The 19028-nt window shown below is 44.3% G+C and overlaps 1 protein-coding gene across 2 annotated transcripts in view; it reads right to left on the bottom strand.

Annotated features, from left to right (window-relative positions):
- The window catches only part of C2H4orf19 (chromosome 2 C4orf19 homolog), a 92532-nt gene that overhangs the window by 15717 nt on the left and 57787 nt on the right, over positions 1–19028 (bottom strand). The window contains exon 2 of one of the 2 annotated variants that reach the window (XM_047719088.1): positions 11341–11390. The gene's annotated coding sequence lies outside the window, so the exon portion shown is untranslated. Of the gene's footprint in view, positions 1–1013; positions 1109–11340; positions 11391–19028 lie in introns of those variants that run through there. The other variant, XM_047719089.1, reaches the window with a different exon arrangement.

Raw genomic sequence — 19028 nt, 5'->3', positions numbered from 1 at the left:
AATGCGTGCTGAGACTAGTGGGCAAGAGTTTGAGGGGAACAGAATGGCTAGTCTCAGCATCTCCCCGGCACATGCTTCAGGCTCAAAGAGTATGTGGGCTGTGGCAAAACTAAGCACACAGCACCCGCGACCGATAACCAAAGGGAACACTGCCTGCGATCAACGAGACCAACCAGCTCCAGGTGCCCCCGATGGGATGCGCTGGGAACTCAGCACCACCTCTCTGGTCTTCCTGCCAAAAGAACGTAACCGGGGTGGAAGTGTGAAGCGACATCTGTCAAGCCCAAATGGAGGGATATTCTGCAAAACGGCTGGCCTGTACTCTTAATACTAGAAAACGCAAATACTGAGGAGCCATTCCGGATTAAAGAAGACTGAGGAGATACGATGGCTCAAATAAAATGCACACGCTTTTTGCTAAAAGCTGACAGTTGCTGAAATCTGAAAAAGCCCTAGAGATTAGGTAACAGTATTAAGTCAGTGTTAATTTCCTGATTTTGACCAGAGCACTGGGGTATATAAGAGAACATCCTTGTTCTTAGGAAACACACAGGCAAGGATTAAGGAGGAAAGGGCATGGTGTCTGTAAATTTAAAAAATGATTTAGAAACAAAATTGGGTGCGTGTGTGCATGTGTAGAGAAAGAGAGAGGACCAAGCTAATGTGGTAAATGTTAACTTTTGGGGACTGTGAGTCAAGGGTATAGGAAGGTTCTCTGAACTTTTCTGACAGCTTTTCAGTAAACTTGATGTACTGTCAGAATGAAAAGTTCCAAGAAAAAAAATGGGAAATTAAAAAAAAAAAGCACCAATCTAATGTCAGCTCTTATTCTGTGTATCCCTAGACTAGGACCAACCCCTGACGGGAAATCACTGATATTAAGATATTCCCTAAAAGGAAGCACAGGGGAAAGGTTTTGAAAGGGAGCTCCCCAAAAGCCCACCAATTTTTTCTGGATTTAGTTATTCTGAGTATATCCTGAAGACCTTCCCTCAGTAACCAGTACCAGGCACCTGAATGCTGGAGGTCAAGAAGGGATGGTTCCTGTCCTCCGCTGCCCTCTTCGAGGGGACCAGTGCTTTGGTGTCCTCTGCTGTCTGCCTCCCCTTCCCATCCCAAGCTCCTCGCAGGCAACGCCTAACTCCCGGCAGGATCCAGCACCCACGGGCCCTTCGCACTTGCTATTCAAATGAAGAAATGCCTGCTGAGGCATAGGTGTGAATGAAGGATGAGTAGATTTTCTACCCGAGGTCACACTACCCAGTGGCCCAAAACAAAGACCGGAGTGCAGGCGCTGAGAGAGATGGGTGGGACTCAGTTCCTCCCTTTTGGCTGGGGAAGCTGAAAAACCTTCCTTGGGTCATTCTCAGGGTCAAGGGCGTTCTGCTCCAAGGGTTCTAGTCCACGAGTGGTAGAGGCAGCTTCGGGGAAGTGGTCTGAGTTGATTGAAGTTGGAATGCTTGGGAGAGAGACATGAAATTTAACACCTAAATTTCCAGCTCCGTTTTTGAAAAACCAACTCACCAGTGTTTACAAAACAGTTGGGATTTCATGTAACCTGGGCAGTGGATGAAGTTGACAAATATTGAGTTGTTTCTGGGTACTGAGCTCCTGGGCTCAAGAGGAATGAAGGATAATATTCGGCAGGTGCTTTCTAGGCTAAATATGAGATGGCCTGCCCAACTTCCCTGACTGCGGAATTCACAACAGAAAAGGGACAAGAAGCTACATTCTAAGACTACTCAATCCATCTCCTCCTTTCTGGATAGCCTTGGAAAACTCTTGGTGTGTTTCCTTTTCTCCCAAAGAGGCTGAGCTTGGCTGATTTTAGAGAACCTAAAAAACTATACAAGGACCTTTTATTACCAGCACCATCAGAGAGTCTGTTTTACATGTCCTCAATAGTTGATGTACGGGGCACCAGGGCGACTCAGCCGGTTAAGCACCTGGCTCTTGGTTTCAGCACAGGTCATGATCTCAGGGTCATGAGATCAAACCTTGAGCTGGGCTCTGCCATCAGTGGGGAGTCTGCTTGAGATTCTCTCTTCCTCTCCCTCCCCCTCCCTCTCTGTCTCAAATAAATAAAAATAAATAAAATCTTCTATAGTTGATGTGCTACGATATATATTAGCATCGCCCAGAACTGGGTTCGATGGGATATTGATGTGCAGAGATGTCTTTGTAGGTTTTTCCCCTCAGAAAGGGGTCCCTGGTCAGATAGGTTTGGGAACAGTAGAGATTAAGTTTAAAGATGAAGGGTGCCTGGGTGGCTCAGTCGGTTAAGCGTCTGCCTTCTGCTCAGGTCATGATTCCAGGGTCCTGGGATGGACCCCTGTGTCAGGCTCCCCACTCAGCAGGGAGGCTGCTTCTCTCTCTCCCTATTTCCTTCTCCCTGCTCATTCTCCTTCTCAAATAAGTAAAATTTAAAAAAAAAAAATTTAAAGGTGAACACATTCATGGTTTTGAGTAAGAACTATTTTACCTTGTTGACCTCAGTATCTCCCCAAATTATTTGACCACAGAATTCCCCACCCCCTGCAAAAGAGTTATTAACAATCAACAAAACTTCTGTTTTGTGAAATATCTTGGGAAGAACAACCGTTGAAATGACAGTCCTAATTATCAGGGGAAGATTTATGCCTCAGACTAAAAGTGTCATATGGCGTCCGGTGGGAAGCAGCCAGGCAAAGTTACATGTTAGCAACAGGTCCCGCACCACGTGCATAGACGTGGGAAACTTTGTGGTCTCTCGACCACAAAAACAAACTTTGTGGTCTCTCGACTCTCTAGTTTCTTTATCTGCAAAAGGAGTCCATGACCTCAAAGCTCTCCTCCAAATCTGATAACCTAAAAGGTGACTCAGTGAACAAAGGGGACTTCCCTCATGACCCCCCTCCTCAACTTGGTTTACGCACAGTTGCCCCCTTGAATCCTGAGGCAAGGCGGGCACCAGTAGCACAGCTGGTGCGGGAGAGGTTTCTCTCAGTGGCTTGTAAACTACACCACGGCCATCCTACTGAGGTGTGCTTGGGTCCAGGTCCACACTCGGCCCAGCCCAGGGTCCCGAGCAAATACAAAAAGCTTCCCCTTCTTGTGCTTCCTCGGCCCCGAGTTTTCTGGCTCGTTCCCTCATGTGTGCGGCTTTTTGGCAGGGGTCTCCTCAGCCTCTGTCCAGGGAGTCCTGGGGGAGAGGACGTGTAACAGCAAAGCTGTTGTGGCGAGGACTCCGATCTCAGGGACGACCCTGTGAGGCTGGAGGAGGGGCGCTGCTGGGTCCCTAGTCTCCACTGGAGAATTCAGGAGGGGAGGAGGCATGGGCTCCTGGGCTGGAGGTTAAGTTCTCAGGAGCCAAGAAATCAGTCAGTCTCCGAGGATGAAATGTCAGGTTGAAACAGCTGTATCTTGATGAGAGGCTGCACTGGGCCCACTCAAATCGTATTATTTAGAGGGCTGCCTCCGTGGCCTTTTCTACGGCTGTTCTTGCTGGTGTGTTTACCCGAGGAGGGTGTCTACACTGTTCCTGCGGTGCTTCATTGCACGAGCTCTGGGGAACAAGCCAGGTCCTGGTCCCATGACTTCACTCCTGCTAGAGCCGCAGGATCCTGGGTGTCTGTGTTAAATATGGAACAGTAAGACTTTTCCAACGGTGAGAATGGCACTCCATTTTCCTCTCCTTGTGGTTCATAGACTGGCCAACCGCATCTCTCTGATGGATCTTAAAAACAGTTCTATGGGGCGCCTGCATGGCTCAGTGGGTTAAGCATCTGCCTTCAGCTCAGGTCATGATCTCGGGGTCCTGGGATCAAGCCCCACATTGGGCTCCCTGCTCAAATGGGGAGCCTGCTTCCCCCTCTCTCTGCCTGCCTCTCTGCCTACTTGTGATCTCTCAGTCTCTCTCTCTGTTAAATAAATAAATAAAATCTTAAACAAACAAACAAAAAAACAGGTCTATGGCCCTTTCTATTCATTTTTTTTTGTTTTTTTGTTTTTTTAATTAATTAATTAATTTATTTTTTTAAGATTTTATTTATTTATTCGACAGAGAGAGATCACAAGCAGGCAGAGAGGCAGGCAGAGAGAGAGAGAGGAGGAAGCAGGCTCCCCACCAAGGAGAGAGCCTGATGCGGGGCTCGATCTCAGGACCTGGGGATCATGACTTGAGCCGAAGGCAGAGGCTCTAACCCTCTGAGCCACCCAGGCGCCCCGGCCCTTTCTATTCAAAATCTGACACCATGTTTTCTTTCCTGAGGTGGTCACTGGTCTGCTGTCCTTAAGACAGACGTTTTGTGAATGATCACAGTCATTACACAGTGTCCCCACTGATTCCACGGCTCTCCAACAAATCCCTAGTGTGTACCAGGCACTGGACCAGGTTCTGGGAAAACAATGGTGCCCAGGTGTTCCCTGAGAGAACTTCTAGTCTTGAATGTGTGGGTATGGTGGTGGTGGCAGCGGGGTATCTGTGCGGGGTGGGATGGGATTTAGATAAATGTTTGGGAAGATTCATCACAGCATACCATCATTTCAGCCTGGTGTTTAAAGGAGCAATCTAGGTGCTGAGTTGCCAATTTCCATTCTCCCACCACCCCTTATTAGCTTTGTGACCTCGAGGCAAATTTCTTAGCTTCTTCAAGCTTTAGCTGACAAATCTGCAACATGGGAATGGTAACTGTTCCAGCTTGCCAGGACAGTTTTGAAAATTAAATGAGCTAGAAGTTTGTAAGGCATTTACTATAGTGTCTGACATACTGTTAGTACTTATGAATACTTAGTACAGGTAGTTAACGTTTCAGTGTTTACTATGCATCAAATACTGTTTTAGGAACTTTCTTTTAAAAAAAAAATATTTATTTATTTCAGAGAGAGAGACAGCGTGCACATGCAGGAGCAGGGAGGGGGCAGAGGGAAAGGGAGAAGCAGATACCCAGCTGAGCATGGAGTCCGATGTGGGACTCGATTCCAGGACCCTGGATCATGACCTGAGCTGAAGGACGACACCCAACTGACTGAGCCACCCAGGCGCCCCTGTTTTAGGAACTTTCATGTACTCATTCATTTTAACTTTTCAACAATCCTCTAAGGCGCAAACCACTGTTTTATAGGTAAGTCAAGGGACGTAAGTTAGAAGGTGGTACAGTGTAGCTATTAATGCTATTAATGCTAATTGTTCTAATTCTCATTATTGTTAATGTTTCCTGGCATCTGTCTTGGTAGGTTCTGTTGATTTCTGAGTCCACTGGATTATACAACAAGCTGCGGTTTGGGAATCCAGTAGCTTTTGCAAAAGGGAACTAGATCCTATTAATTTGGGCTGGGACCGAATTTTATAGGTGTGCTTGCCTCTGTGACCACCAGATGGCAGTACAAAGCAGTTGGTTCATCTAACTTGGCTGGGGACTGTGTGGGAAAGGCCTCTGAGAGACAAGGTGTAGGGCATAAATAGTGTAGGCGCTTTGCTCTGGGGCAAAGTTAGGGAGTAAGTGATGCGGTAAATATTTCAGATAGTGGACCGTCACCTCTAAGTCTCGGTAGCCATGGCACCACCTTATGGCAGGGCCTCCTGCAGCTCTGGCCCAGCCGGAGGTTTATTCAGTAATCTGGCTACATCGTGGTGGGGTCAAAGGGCTCCCGCAATTCTACAGAGACCACTGTTGACACAAAGACTGCTCATCAGATCCCCAGATCGGAGAGTCTGGGTAGCTCCCTCCCACCTGTACATCTGGAGAATAATTCTGTGGAAATGGCCGGGGAGGAAGGAGCTTGTGGAGTATAGAGTTACAATTCCTTTCCCCCAGATGTGGTGCTGCTGAGCAGTCCATATGGCTGCCTCTCCCTGTGGCCATCCCTGTGCCTCCCCAGACCCTGCGGGCTAGCCCATGTGTGAGCCGGTTTTGGAGACCCATCTTTCGGATGAGGGTATGTGGCCATGAACTAGGAAGTGAAGACAAGCCACAAAATAACACATGGGTCAATTTGAATGTTTGGGGGGACGCAGCTCATTATTTTTAATTAAACATAAATTCAGGATATTGTGTGTTTGACAGGCAAAGTTGGCATGCATTACTGGAATTAGAAGGCATACAGGAATTTCCAGTCTGTGAGTAGCCTGGGTCCAGCCCTCTTGATACCTCACCAGGCCCCCATCCTCCTGAACCCATGGTGGGAACTGTTTTAGGGGAAAAGTCCGAGTGGCTCTGCTCTGTTCTCTGGAGTGCACATTCCTAAGAGTAGACTTCTGTTTGGAGCAGATGCGATGTGATCCCTTACTGGATCAAGGCCGGGGTGTGCGTGGGGAACCTGGTGGATCCCGCAGAGAGCCTGGGCTACACCTGGGCTTGGGTGGGGCCCGAGCACCTGTATTTCTAACAAGCACGCAGGCGATGCTCATGCTTTCTGGGGACCCACACTTGGAGAACCGGTGCTTTACTGCAGTAAGGATGCCAAGGCAGTCTAGGCCTCTTAATTTTTCTCAGAAACCCGTACCTGTCATTGCTGTTCCCAATCCCATCCCCAACTGGGGCAGTTTTCCAAACTTTTTTTCTAAAAACTCTGTTTTTCAGAATTTGCATTGAAACACTTTCTAAATTATATTCGGTCTGTTATCCTTCTCTATGGGAGTTGTAACAGGGAAAAGCTAAAATAACCAAGTGTCTCAAAATATGGGATCCACTTGAACGACCTCATGTTTAGTAACTGGGACATAATTGGCACAAATCTATGACATGGGGCTGGCTGATCCACGCACGGCCTGTCTGCTGTGAGATCCACGCCTGCCTCCTCCTGCTGGCTCTGCATCCCAGGGCAGGGCAATGACTAGGAGCCCCGGCCTTCTGGGTCTGGGTGGGTCCCACTGATGGAAGGTGCTGGTGGAAGAGCAGAGGTGGAAGATGGGAGAAGGCAGGGTACTTCTCCCTTTGTCTCTCTCGCTGCGTGGACGGTATCCAGTCCATCCTGGCACAGACCGAATCTCCTTCACAGCCTTCCACGGCTCCAGCCACTGGCCCAGCACCTGGGTCTGCACCTCCCACTATGGTCTCCTGTCTTCCCGCCTTAACCAACTCTGTCTTTGCCTCACCAGCTGGTTTCCCAGCTCTGCCAACTGGCTCTAACTTCCCTTTGTTTGAAAGGAGAGGTTCCTGTTTCTGACCGGACCTAGCCTCATACAAACAGTATCCTGCTCAAAGGCTTTCTAGCTCAGCCACTGGAGAATATATGGCAACAGTATTGGATTCTGTAAAAACTGGTATTCTCGAGTGTAGATATATAGTTGCTTGCTGAACGCCTGACACAGGGCGGCTCGTGGGGGATGTCAGTGGTGGCTGGGGAAGGGACGTAAGCGCCTCCATCATCTCCATCATGTTCTCTTCCCTTTCTCAGCACAAATCAGTCTGTCTTCTGCACAATGTGACTTCCTTACAAAGTCTCCTATCTTCCCTTCCAAGCTCTTAAACCCCTTCTATATCCATATACGGGTATTCTAAAACTGCCACTGGAAAAGGGATCAGGGAAGAAGAACCTTCATGCTATTTTTAGTAATCTCATGAAAATACTCAACATCATTGATGCGTGTGGGTGACGGTGGTTAATAATAAGCTTATAGACGTTCTTTATGGCTGCTAAAATAAGGAAGTTGTTCCCTATTATTAGTGTAGGCACCGGGCCGTATCGACCCATTGGCCATCATCAATATAGTGTCAGGAAGCTGATTTGTAATATGCCCCTAAATGCTTCAGTGAGGCTCCAAGTCAATAGCTTAAGACAAATATCTAAAACTCTTAGCAGCAGTAATCTAGATATCCCCCTGGGCCTATCAAAGTGCTTTTGCAGTGTATGCTGAGGAAATCAATGCAGATTATCACAGATAGCTCTGAGGAGAAAGTGACTGGGACCATATATGGACTCAACTAATATCTACATAATCTCATTGAAAATAACAGATTTTCCTCGGTGATGTGGACTTAGATGTTTCCCCCAAATTCTGTTCCTTGGGTAGAATCTTGTTGTCTGATGGGCTAATCGACCATGCCACTGAAGACCAAACCAAGTGTGCTGGTCAGGGATCATCACTGCAGCACCAAGATTCAGACTCAACTGAAGATGGTGGGGGTAGGGGTGGGGGCGGGAACTATGACCTTCTGAATGGCTTTTACTTTCCAAGAATTTGAACAAGTGCATTTTGGAGCATCTTCACATAATAGCATTATAGTTTCTTTGAGAAGATTTTAAAAATCTGAAATGAAGATGATGTGTTTCACTTAACACTTGAAGTTCTGTCTTTCTCACGTGTGATCAGGGGACCCCCCTTCTGGCATACTCTGGACCATCATGGTAACAGTATCAAAGGACAAAACGTATCTTATCTCAGTGTGCTGGGCTCATCTACTGACTTCGGTTCAAGCTGCAGAGGAAGACCAGCATCACCCATCTTTAGTAGGGGATCTGCTTAGAAACATAAGAGACATCCTTGGCATTAGCACACGATCGCTTTCATTTTCTGGCCACATTAGGGATCAGACAAAGAATGTGTATAAAATCATAGAGGGGGTCTAGGAGAAGAAGAGGAAGAACTTGGAAATCCAGTATGCAGAAGACAATCTAGCACTGTAATTATGGGAATGGGCTCTGAGGTCAAAATCTGGATTGGCCTGTTCAAAGCTGGGTTACCTCCAGTGAGCCATTTAACTTCTCAGTTTGCCAGCCATCAGATGGGGAACACAGTAGGTAATCTCGCAGGGTTCCTATTTTAAGATTTCGTGATTTAGGGGCACCTGGGTGGCTCAGTCGTTAAACTGTCTGCCTTCAGCTCAGGTCATGATCCCAGGGTCCTGGGTTCAAGCCCCGCATTGGACTCCCTGCTCAGCAGGAAGCCTGCTTCTCCCTCTTCTACTCTCCCTGCTTGTGTTCCCTCTCTGTGTCTCTGACGAATAAATACAATCTTAAAAAAAAAAAAATCACGTGATTTATGGGCACCTGGGTGGCTCAGTTGGTTAACTGTCTGCCTTCAGCTCAGGTCATGATTCCGGGGTCCTAGGATCAAGCCCCACATCGGGCTCCCTGCTCAGCAGTGAGTCTGCTTGTCCCTCTCCTTCTGCCCCTCTCCATGCTCATACTCTCTCTCTCATATTCTCTTTCTCAAATAAATAAAATCCTTAAAAAAAAAAAAGATCACATTATTTAAACACGGTGATAGATCTGGTAGAGTGGGTCTGGTAGTTCTTAAGTTCTTAAATGTTCTTAAATGTTGACTGCTCTCATGTTCATGGTCATTCTTAATGTTGTTCTTAAATGTTGACTGCTCTCATGTTCATGGTCGTCTGTGAGAAGATTCTGGAACCATGGGCTGCTAGTTGTGTTTAGGCACTGTGAATAGAAATGAGTGATGTTCTGAGCGAATCCTCCCTGGAACTGCGTGGGAATCAGGGCACATCTCCGACAAATGGTATGCTTCCTACTTGGGAAACAGCTTTATCCGGGAGTGGGGAGAGGTCTGGAAGAAACACGAAGCATTTAGAAAAAGCTAAGTTCTGGCAATGATGAGGAAGCCTTAGAAGAGGCGATGTGGACCCAAGTGTATATCATACGGTCAGTCTTGTACTGCTACTGATAATGACAGCTTTAGAATCAAGCCTAGTTCAGAGCTGATGCTTGGAATCACCTAGTTCTAAGGCCTGGTATCATAAAAACTGCCCGAATCTTAGAGAACATCCCATTCAGTCACCTCATTTTACACATGTACTCCGGACTCAAGGCTGGAAGCACAAACTGCTCAGAGGACAAGAAAAAACAAATGGTCCCATATTTTAGATGACTCCTCCATACGCAAAACTGAATCCCCAAGGTGTCTTGAAGTACAGTAAATACAGTTTGTGCACTTGAAGAGACTGAACCTGGTTCTAAGGCCTCAATTATCCCTCAGCACACCGAACTGGGAGCAGTATACCCTGCTAGTTATCAGGACACAAAGAGACAAAAGATCTTTGCTGTTGGTTGAAGGGCTCACCACCCATCATGCAGCATATATTTTATGAGCACCTATAATGTGCCAAGGGCTGAATTCAATTTCAGGAATCTGGGAAGAATTTACAGTCTAGCAAGGGAACAACAAACAATCATGGGGCACCTGGGGGGCTCAGTCGGTTAAGCATCTGCCTTTGGCTCAGGTCATGATCCCAGGGTCCTGGGTTCGAGCCCCACATTGGGCTCCCTGCTCAGGGGGGAGTCTGCTTCTCCCTCTCCCTCTGCCTGCTGCTCTCCTTGCTTGTGCCCTTTCTCTCTGTGTCGAATAAAATAAATAAAATCTTAAAAAAAAAAAACATAAGCAGATGACTAGTCTAGTGTTAACACAACTGAAACGCGTCACCCACTACTGCATTAAGGAGCACCTGAGTAATCCTGGGAAGATTAAGAAAGGCTTATGGGCAAAGGTGAGCAGAGCAGATAATGGTGCTGGCAGAGTTTGGGACCACATTCCAGGGGGGAATGAAACCTGAAGGCAGGAATGCGGCCTCTTACACTGTCTCTCTTAGACCCACCCTCTTCTCTCCACATGCACTGCCACTGCCCCGCCCATAACATTATCCTCTCCTCACCTGCATCCACCCGACACATTGGACATACAGAAGTCACATGATCTTGTTAGGACACAAATCCTAATCATATCACTCTCCTTATTTATAAAACTTTTCAAAGGTGCCCAATGCTCTCAGGATATTTAATAACATATTATACTCATGAGGATGATAAAAATATCAAACGTACATAGAGCTTCCTAGGTATCTGGTGTTAATCTACTTGCTTTATGGGTCTAATTGATCCCCATTATTTTTTTTTTTTGATCCCCATTATTTGTGGATTCCTTAATTTGTTTGAATTCCTCTAACTTGCTAAAATTTATCTGCAATCCACAAAGAAATATTCACTGTGCTTTTACAGTGACTCGCAGGCATGGGCCGAGTGGCAAAACATTTGAGTTGTCTGATAGGCATGTTTCTACTAAACTCAAACAAGGCGATGTTCCACCATCTTGTTTCAGTTCCTCATAGTAAAATCTTTCAGTGGGAAGACTTAGTTGGGTCATGCTCATTTCACATGTTCTAGAACTGTATCCCGAAACAACACAAGTAAAAAAGGAAATAATGAAATTCTACTCAAATCCGAATGAAGCCAGAAAGAAGTGGATTTAAGGGATTGCTCAGTTTGCTGGCTTTAACGTTTCTGATTTAAAAAACAAAACAAAACAAAACAAAACAACAGTCATGAAAGACCGAGTAATAGAAAATTTAATGGAATATAGAAAGAACAGAACCTTCTTCCCAAAGCATTAAGAAGAAAATAGCTTACCTGTTGTGGAGATTGTCCATTAGGTTTCTCTCAAAGTTTAACTTCTCTTCCTGCAACAAGAAAAAGGTTGCAAATTGAGTCTGCAAGTTGCCTCCTGTTCATAGCCAAGTTACATCTTGGAAGTGAGAGCAGACAGCACATCTCAAGGGGGTGCTAGGCAGCGATGTGGGGGAATGGCGTTCCTGGCCCAGAAGACAAGTGGCCTGGGTCTATGGCCTAACTGCAGCCAATCAGCAATCAGTGAACAATCCACCCAAATTTCAGTGTTTTCCTCTATAAAATAATGTGCAAGTTAAAGAGCACGATGTGGAAGCGGTCTATCACGTGCTGGGCATGCTGGGACTGTTCAATAACTGAAAATTACAGTCATTATTTAATAAACATCACATGACAACACACCTCTGCTGGGTGAAGTTTCAACTAAACAGAAAAATAATTTAAACAATTTGCTTCCTAGACACATATCAGTCAAAGTTTCAATGAATACATGTGAAATATTTTAATAAAATACATAATTTAGAAAATAGCTTTGCTTAGTGAAACTAATGATACCTAGGACTTGAGAAAGTAAAGCTAATGTTCGGATTTTTACTAACTTCTCGGTGATTATTAGAATGACTCACTTATATACAGACACAACTTTTTCAAGAAATGCTCTTAGCCCATTCCCAAGTAAATCACTTCTTGAGATCATGACTTCTGCCTCAGATTTGGCATGCAGTATCAGAAAGGTTATATCCTTTTGGTAAATCATTTTCATTTTCTTGTCAGTAATGTGTTTTCACTAAGTATTGTTGCTTATTGTTGAATAATTTGTTAAAATTGAATACACTGCCCAAATGCTACATGATTCTATTCTTTTTTTTTAAAGATTTTGTTTGTTTGTTTGTTTATTTATTTATTTATTTTGAGAGAGGGAGAACATGAACAGGAGGAAAGGCAGAGGAAGCAGCAGACCCCCAAATGAGCAGGGAGGCCCAATACAGGGCTTGAACCCAGGACCCTGGGATCATGACCTGAGCCTAAGGCAGATGCTTAACTGACTGAGCCACCAGGTGCCCCATGATTCTATTATTCTTAGTTTTTATCACAGTGTTCATAATTCAACTCAAATATTACTTGGTAAGGATGACATGAGAAAGGCAAGCCCTTGGGGAGCTAGCCATCTTGTTGCAGAGGCCAAGGAGACAAGAAGAGTTTATAAATCACTAAAATATTATGCAGGGTACAAATACTGCCATCAGAGGCACACAGACAAAAGGGCTGGGGGTTTGTGTAACTGCGGCCAGCAGTACCTGAAGTAGGCATTCACTCAAATTTGAGAGACACCGTGGTAGATGGAAACATAATGATGGTGAGATGTGGAAGGAAGGCCTTTCAGGTAGAGGGAACAAAGAGGACACAGGAAAGGATGGAGTAGGAATTGAATTCCTACTGTGTGCCAGGCACCAGGAAACTGTGGTGAATGGGAGTGTTGTGTGCCCTATAAAATGACAGCTCTACATGCAAAACAGGGAATATTCTGGTTTGCTTGGTATTTAAAGAACTTGGACCTTGTCATGTGGTTGGCAGACTTGCCATGTGCCAAGTGCATTGTGGAAAACCAACTGGATGTGGCAGTTTGGAGTTACAGATGAGAACCTACTAAGAGTGGGGAATGGACCTTGAAGACAGAGCATTTAGACTTGGATCCACAGAATGAGGTGGAGCCAGCCATGTAAACAATAGCTCTCAACAAGGCATCCCATGGTTAAGAAGCCTTAAGTAGTTCTGCATTGCCTACCAAGTCTTTCATGTCCTCAGCTCACCATCCAGGGCCTTCTACAATATGGCACCACTGGCTCTGCTAGATCATCTCTGCAACTTCTCCAGCTACTCCTATTTCTAATCCATCTGGATTTTTTGCTCTCTTTTAAAGATTGTTTATATTTTCCTGTTTCTATGACTTTGCACATATTATTTCTCCCAGTTAGTATGCCTCTATGCTCATTAATCTTGTGCAAAATTCTGATCCTTCAAACCTCATTGCACATACTACCTCCTCCATATAGGTTTTTGTTTGTTTGTTTGTTTTTTAAGCCCAATTAAAGGTAAGTACTCCATTCTTTTCATCTCTATAGAGTCTTTAACTTCTTGGATGGCTCTGATCACTTTTTGTCTTTGGTTATAGTGATTCACTTATGTAATGTGCCCTCCATTAGACTGTAAACTTTTAGTAGGGAGGGGTCATGGCTTCATCATTGAGTTATAAGTATCACTGAAAATTTTAAGATGCTTAATGCCAATGTATTATAAAACAGTATACATATTTAATCAAATCTAAGACATACATGCATTCATTTGCCTTTTAACACCTCTTTTTTTAAAGATTGATTTATTTATTTGAAAGAGAGTGAGAGCAAGGGAAGGGGCAGAGGGTGAGGGAGAAACAGACTCCCCCCTGAGCAGGGACCTCAACCTGGGGCTCCATCCCAGGACCCTGAGATCATGACTTGAGCCAACAGTGTGGCTGTTTTACACACTGAGCAACCCTGGCGCCCCTGCCTTTTAACACTTCTGAAACAGAAATGCATCTTACAATCACTGGCACATCATTGTTAAATTGGTGGCATTATTTTCTATTTTTATGGTATATAAGATAATAGTACCTGTTATAATCTATGACATCTAATATTCAACAAAATACAGTATTTTAATTATTGTTTGTTATCTCAGGAATATATTATGCATACACTTTACCAATTATATCCTATGTTAAATGAGTGTTTGTCTTGGAGCCAATTATATGAATATTTTATGAGTGTAAGACATGGTCCATTTACCCAAGAAACTTCTAAGATGAAAACTAAGAATATCCAGAGATGAAGTAAGAATTTTATCACCTCTAAGCACTATATAAAGACCATGTATCAAAGCAAAAACAATAACCATAAACAAGACACTTCAAAGAAACTCTACTTTTCCCCCCAGAATGACTTTTTAAAAATAAATTCTTTCAAAAGAAAATATTTAGGTACACCTGATTTGTTGGTACCTTAGGTACATGACTAATTTATTTGCTGGGCAAGAGAGCATTGACATTACATTGGGTTGTACATGTGTGAGGACCCAAGGATTAGTAAAGCCAATCAGTTCTAGGTATCATGGGAGTTCAGAAGAAGCAATCCCAGTGTAGTTGAGATGCCAGGAAAGGTCTTATGGAAAAATAGGGGCATAAGAAGTGGTAGAAATGAGAAAGGACAGTTTTAGTAAAAGAAAAAGGGTAGAAAAGAATATGACTCATACAAAGGACGATGGAAAGGCCCATTTTGTGGGTTTGGGATGGAAATGGCATATGTGGTGAAGTTATTGGGGCCCTTGAAAGTAGGCACAGAAGACCAAATGTGACATGATTGGTGATCGAACAGCAAATGGCAGGATGGCAACAATATATCAGAAAGCACCACCAGCTAGCAGCAAATGGGGAAAATTACAAGAGTTATGTACAGACAGACTTACTAAGAGTTGATCCTTTGAATTAAGTGATGAGATAAAAAGAGCCTGATGTGTGGTGATATCAAAGAGAAATCCAAAGCAAAGAGCAAATTTGGAAAGCGATTTTTTCAAGCTTTCCTTGGTTTGTTTTTGAGTTAAGCATTGATTTCTATTGGCCCTGATTTCTCTTAGCAATTTGGTTTATATATACACTTACTATATACAGTGTCTTGGGAAAGTTATGTTGCCTCACTAACAGTTTTCTAATGCATAAAATAACAATTATGATAGTACTTTTTTCAGAGAGTAGTTACGGTTAAGTGGAAGAACACAGCAGAGTATTGAGCACAGTGTTACACAAACTATAACTGTAATGTTAGCTATTATTTTTCATTCACTGTCACTGTCACCATCATCATCATCATCATCACCATCATTATCACCAACATCACCACCATCATTATACCATCACCACCATCATCATCACCATCATCATCATCACAATCACTATCATCATCACCATCACCACCATCATCATCACAATCATCACCATCATCATCACAATCATCACCATCATCATCATCACCATCACCATCATCACCATCATCATCACTATCATCATCACCATCATCACCACCATTGTCATTATTACCACCATCAACACCACCATCATCATCACCATCAACATTATCACCATCATCATCTCACCACCATCATCACCATCATCATAACCATCATCATTATCATCATCATCCACCAGCCAGTTTCTGTTTTTCTCCCTGCCACTCACTGGAAGTTCCTTGAGTCCAGTGATCACATCTCACTCTCTTTGTTTCTTCAAAAAGAAATACAAAGTAGGACTTCCACAAATATGTGCTGAGTTTTATGAAAAATAAAAAGCCAGATCTCCATGACAGAAGGGATCTGTGAGACAAAAGATGGAATTATTGAAATTACTCCTATTCTTGGAGGCTGACAAATGGGAAGAATGGTGTTTCCACAAATAGGGCAGGTGGAAGGAGAAGCCCATGTGTATTTTTTTTTTTAAAGATTTTATTTATTTGACAGACAGAGATCACAAGTAGGCAGAGAGGCAGGCAAAGAGAGAGGAGGAAGCAGGCTCCCTGCTGAGCAGAGAGCCCGATGTGGGGCTCGATCCCAGGACCCTGCGATCACGATCTGAGCCGAAGGCAGAGGCTTTAACCCACTGAGCCACCCAGGCGCCCCCCATGTGTAGTATTTGAGAGAGCCTGAGTTCAGCATTTGGCCAACTGAGTCGGAGTGAGGGGTGGGGAGACAGTAAGAAAAAGGTGCAGGCAGAACCAATGCAACTGGCTACCTTCCATGACAAAACAAGAAGAGGCACACATATGCTCCCAGAGAGAGCAACAGTCGATAAAAACAGAAAGCCCGTGGATGTGATGTAACTGACCCAGCAAGTCAGCAGTGTGGAAAGCCAAGAACCAGCCCAATTTAGCAGACTCCTTCAAGGCTTTAGACAGTAGGGACAGAGGGGAGGGCAAGAATCAGGATGATGGGGAAGGTGAGTAAGAAGCAGTTAGGTTCCTAAATCTCTTTCTGCCCACCCAGATTTTGGGGGTGGTTGTCACTCTCTATCTCACCCAAAGAATGAAAGTCTGTTTATTTATTTTTATTAAAAAAATTTTTTTTAAAAGATTTTATTTATTTGACAGAGAGAGAGAGAGAGAGAGAGAGAACAAGCAGGGTGAGCAGCAGGCAGAGGGAGAGGGAAAAGTAGGCTACTTGCTGAGCAGGGAGCCTGATTCAGGACTTGATCCCAGGACCCCAGCATCATGACCTGAGCCAAAAGCAGCCACTTAACTGATTGAGCCACTCAGGCACCCCAAAGAATGTAAGTTTAGTGTCCAGAAAGGGTGAGGCAGGGTTTCTGGACTAGGAACATTGCAGAGAAAACACAGCAGCGGGCAGGGGTGCTGAATCCAAACCTGGGAGTTAAGTCAACGTATGCACATGCAGCAGCACCGAGAGCCTCAGCCTGCTGCCCTTCTTGGCTCTGGGAATGCTGGCACTCGCCCTCCAGCTGTGCTCCAGACATCTGAGGAAAGTCACGAATAGGAAAGACAGACTGGAAGTACCCAAGCAACCAATGAACCAACAAAAAAACACTTAAGACAAGAAGTAAGGAGAAGAAAACTAAATTGAAAATTAAAACAATAGGGGCACCTGGTGGCTCAGTCGGGTAAGCGTCCAACTCTTGATTTTGGTTCAGGTCATGATGTCAGGGTGGTGAGATCGAGCCCCGTGACATGGGGTTTGAACTCAGCGAGAGTCTGCGTGAGACTCTCTCCCTCTTCCTCTCCCACTGCCCCCCACACCCTCTCTTTCTCTCTCTCAAATGAATAAATAAATCTTAAAAAAAAATAAGACAACAAAGATGAATATTTCAATAGAGAGTCTGGAAGAAAAAAATAAGGAAATCTCATATAAAGTAGCAAAACAGATAAAGACATAGAAAATTAAATAGAAAAGATGAAAGAAAATTAGAGGACCAGTCTAGGAAGTCCAATATCCAAGTAATAAGAGCTCCAAAAAGAAAGAACAAATAAAAGGAGGGGAGGAATTCATCAACAAAGTAATTTGAGAAAACGTCACGTAACTGAAGGACATGAGTTTCTAGATGAAAGCAATCACCAAGTGCCCAACACAATCAATAAAAACGACACACCGTTGTGGTATTTTAGAATTGGGATCCTATACAGACTTCCAGAAAGAGAAAATCAGATCATATGCAAAGAGTTGGGGATCAAAATGGTATTAGAGAATGGTTTTACATTCCTTAAACACACACACACACACACACACACACACACACCCCATTCTAATTTTTTTAAATTTTTTAAATTTTTTTTTTAAGATTTTATTTATTTATTCGACAGAGATTACAAGTAGGCAGAGAGGCAGGCAGAGAGAGAGGAGGAAGCAGGCTCCCTGCTGAGCAGAGAGCCCGATGTGGGGCTCGATCCCAGGACTCTGAGATCATGACCTGAGCTGAAGGCAGAGGCTCTAACCCACTGAGCCACCCAGGCGCCCCGCACACACCCCATTCTAAACCAGGACAAATGACCAATTGAGTGAGAGGGTAGGATAAAGACATTTTCAGATATGAAAGGTCTCAAAAATTTACCATTCACACTCCTTCCCCTTCTGGGAATGAAGCTACTGGAAAATGAAACAAATAAACGAAGGAGTAAACCAAGACAGGAAGGGAAGGGATATAGGAAATGGGACATTAAACACAGGAAAGGGACAAAAGTGTCCCCCAGGACGACAGTGGCTGAAGTCCCAGAATACCAGCAGTGGACACAGCCTTAAAGACAGCTCGTTCAGACTGGACAAGGCAAGAAGGCTCCAGGCAGTTTTCTTTTAAGAGAGGAAATCGATAGAATCACTTAAGGATCCCAAGGAGACAGATACATACAGTAAGAAAATAATCCGGGGGTTGAATCAGCAAAGTAGGCAGAATACTGAACAAATGAAAACGTGAGCCATTTGTGACCCCAGAGGAAAAGCTATGTGGGAAAGGAATTACAATTCTCTCCCTGGGATGGCATCTACAGCGTTTACGGAGTTCTAATAGATATTCACCAAACTAAAGCTGGAGGAGGTACCCAGTGGGGCCTGGGAACATTTCTTAGGTAGAATGGGGCAGGGGACCGAAGATGAATCAACTTTCATAATGGGAGATAATGTCTAAAACAGAAAAGAAAGCCAAGATATGGTACCAGAAGCATTCATTTAGAGAAACAGAGGCAAATTTCCCCCCCAAAAGAGGGTTTTCCTTAGAGGAAAGAAAAATGTGCTCACAAGTGAGCAGTCTGGGCTTCATTTGAAGATGCGGGACTCAATCTAGTCCTAAGAGCAGAACCTCAAGACAGGGTAAGCTGGTAGCAAGCGGTAACAACAACGCTTTTGAGAAAGTCAAGTCATGTCCATTTACTTAACCTATATTAATTATTCAACATCTAGTACTGTGGGCCAGGCCACGTGCTAGTAGATGATCACAGCCGACTGAGTAAGACATAAAGCTTATAACCTAGTGAAGTGGGCAAAAACATAAGTGATTACGGTCCAGTGATATGCTAGGGCGTAAAGTATTATGAAAATGTGGGGACCAGCAATCAAACTTTCAGAGTATTCTAGAGCAGTGTGTACAAATATGGGAACTATTGGCT

The sequence above is a fragment of the Lutra lutra genome, chromosome 2 (assembly GCF_902655055.1).
Source record: "Lutra lutra chromosome 2, mLutLut1.2, whole genome shotgun sequence".
Classification (NCBI taxonomy): Eukaryota; Metazoa; Chordata; class Mammalia; order Carnivora; family Mustelidae; genus Lutra; species Lutra lutra.
This window is presented reverse-complemented; position numbering and strand designations above follow the sequence as displayed.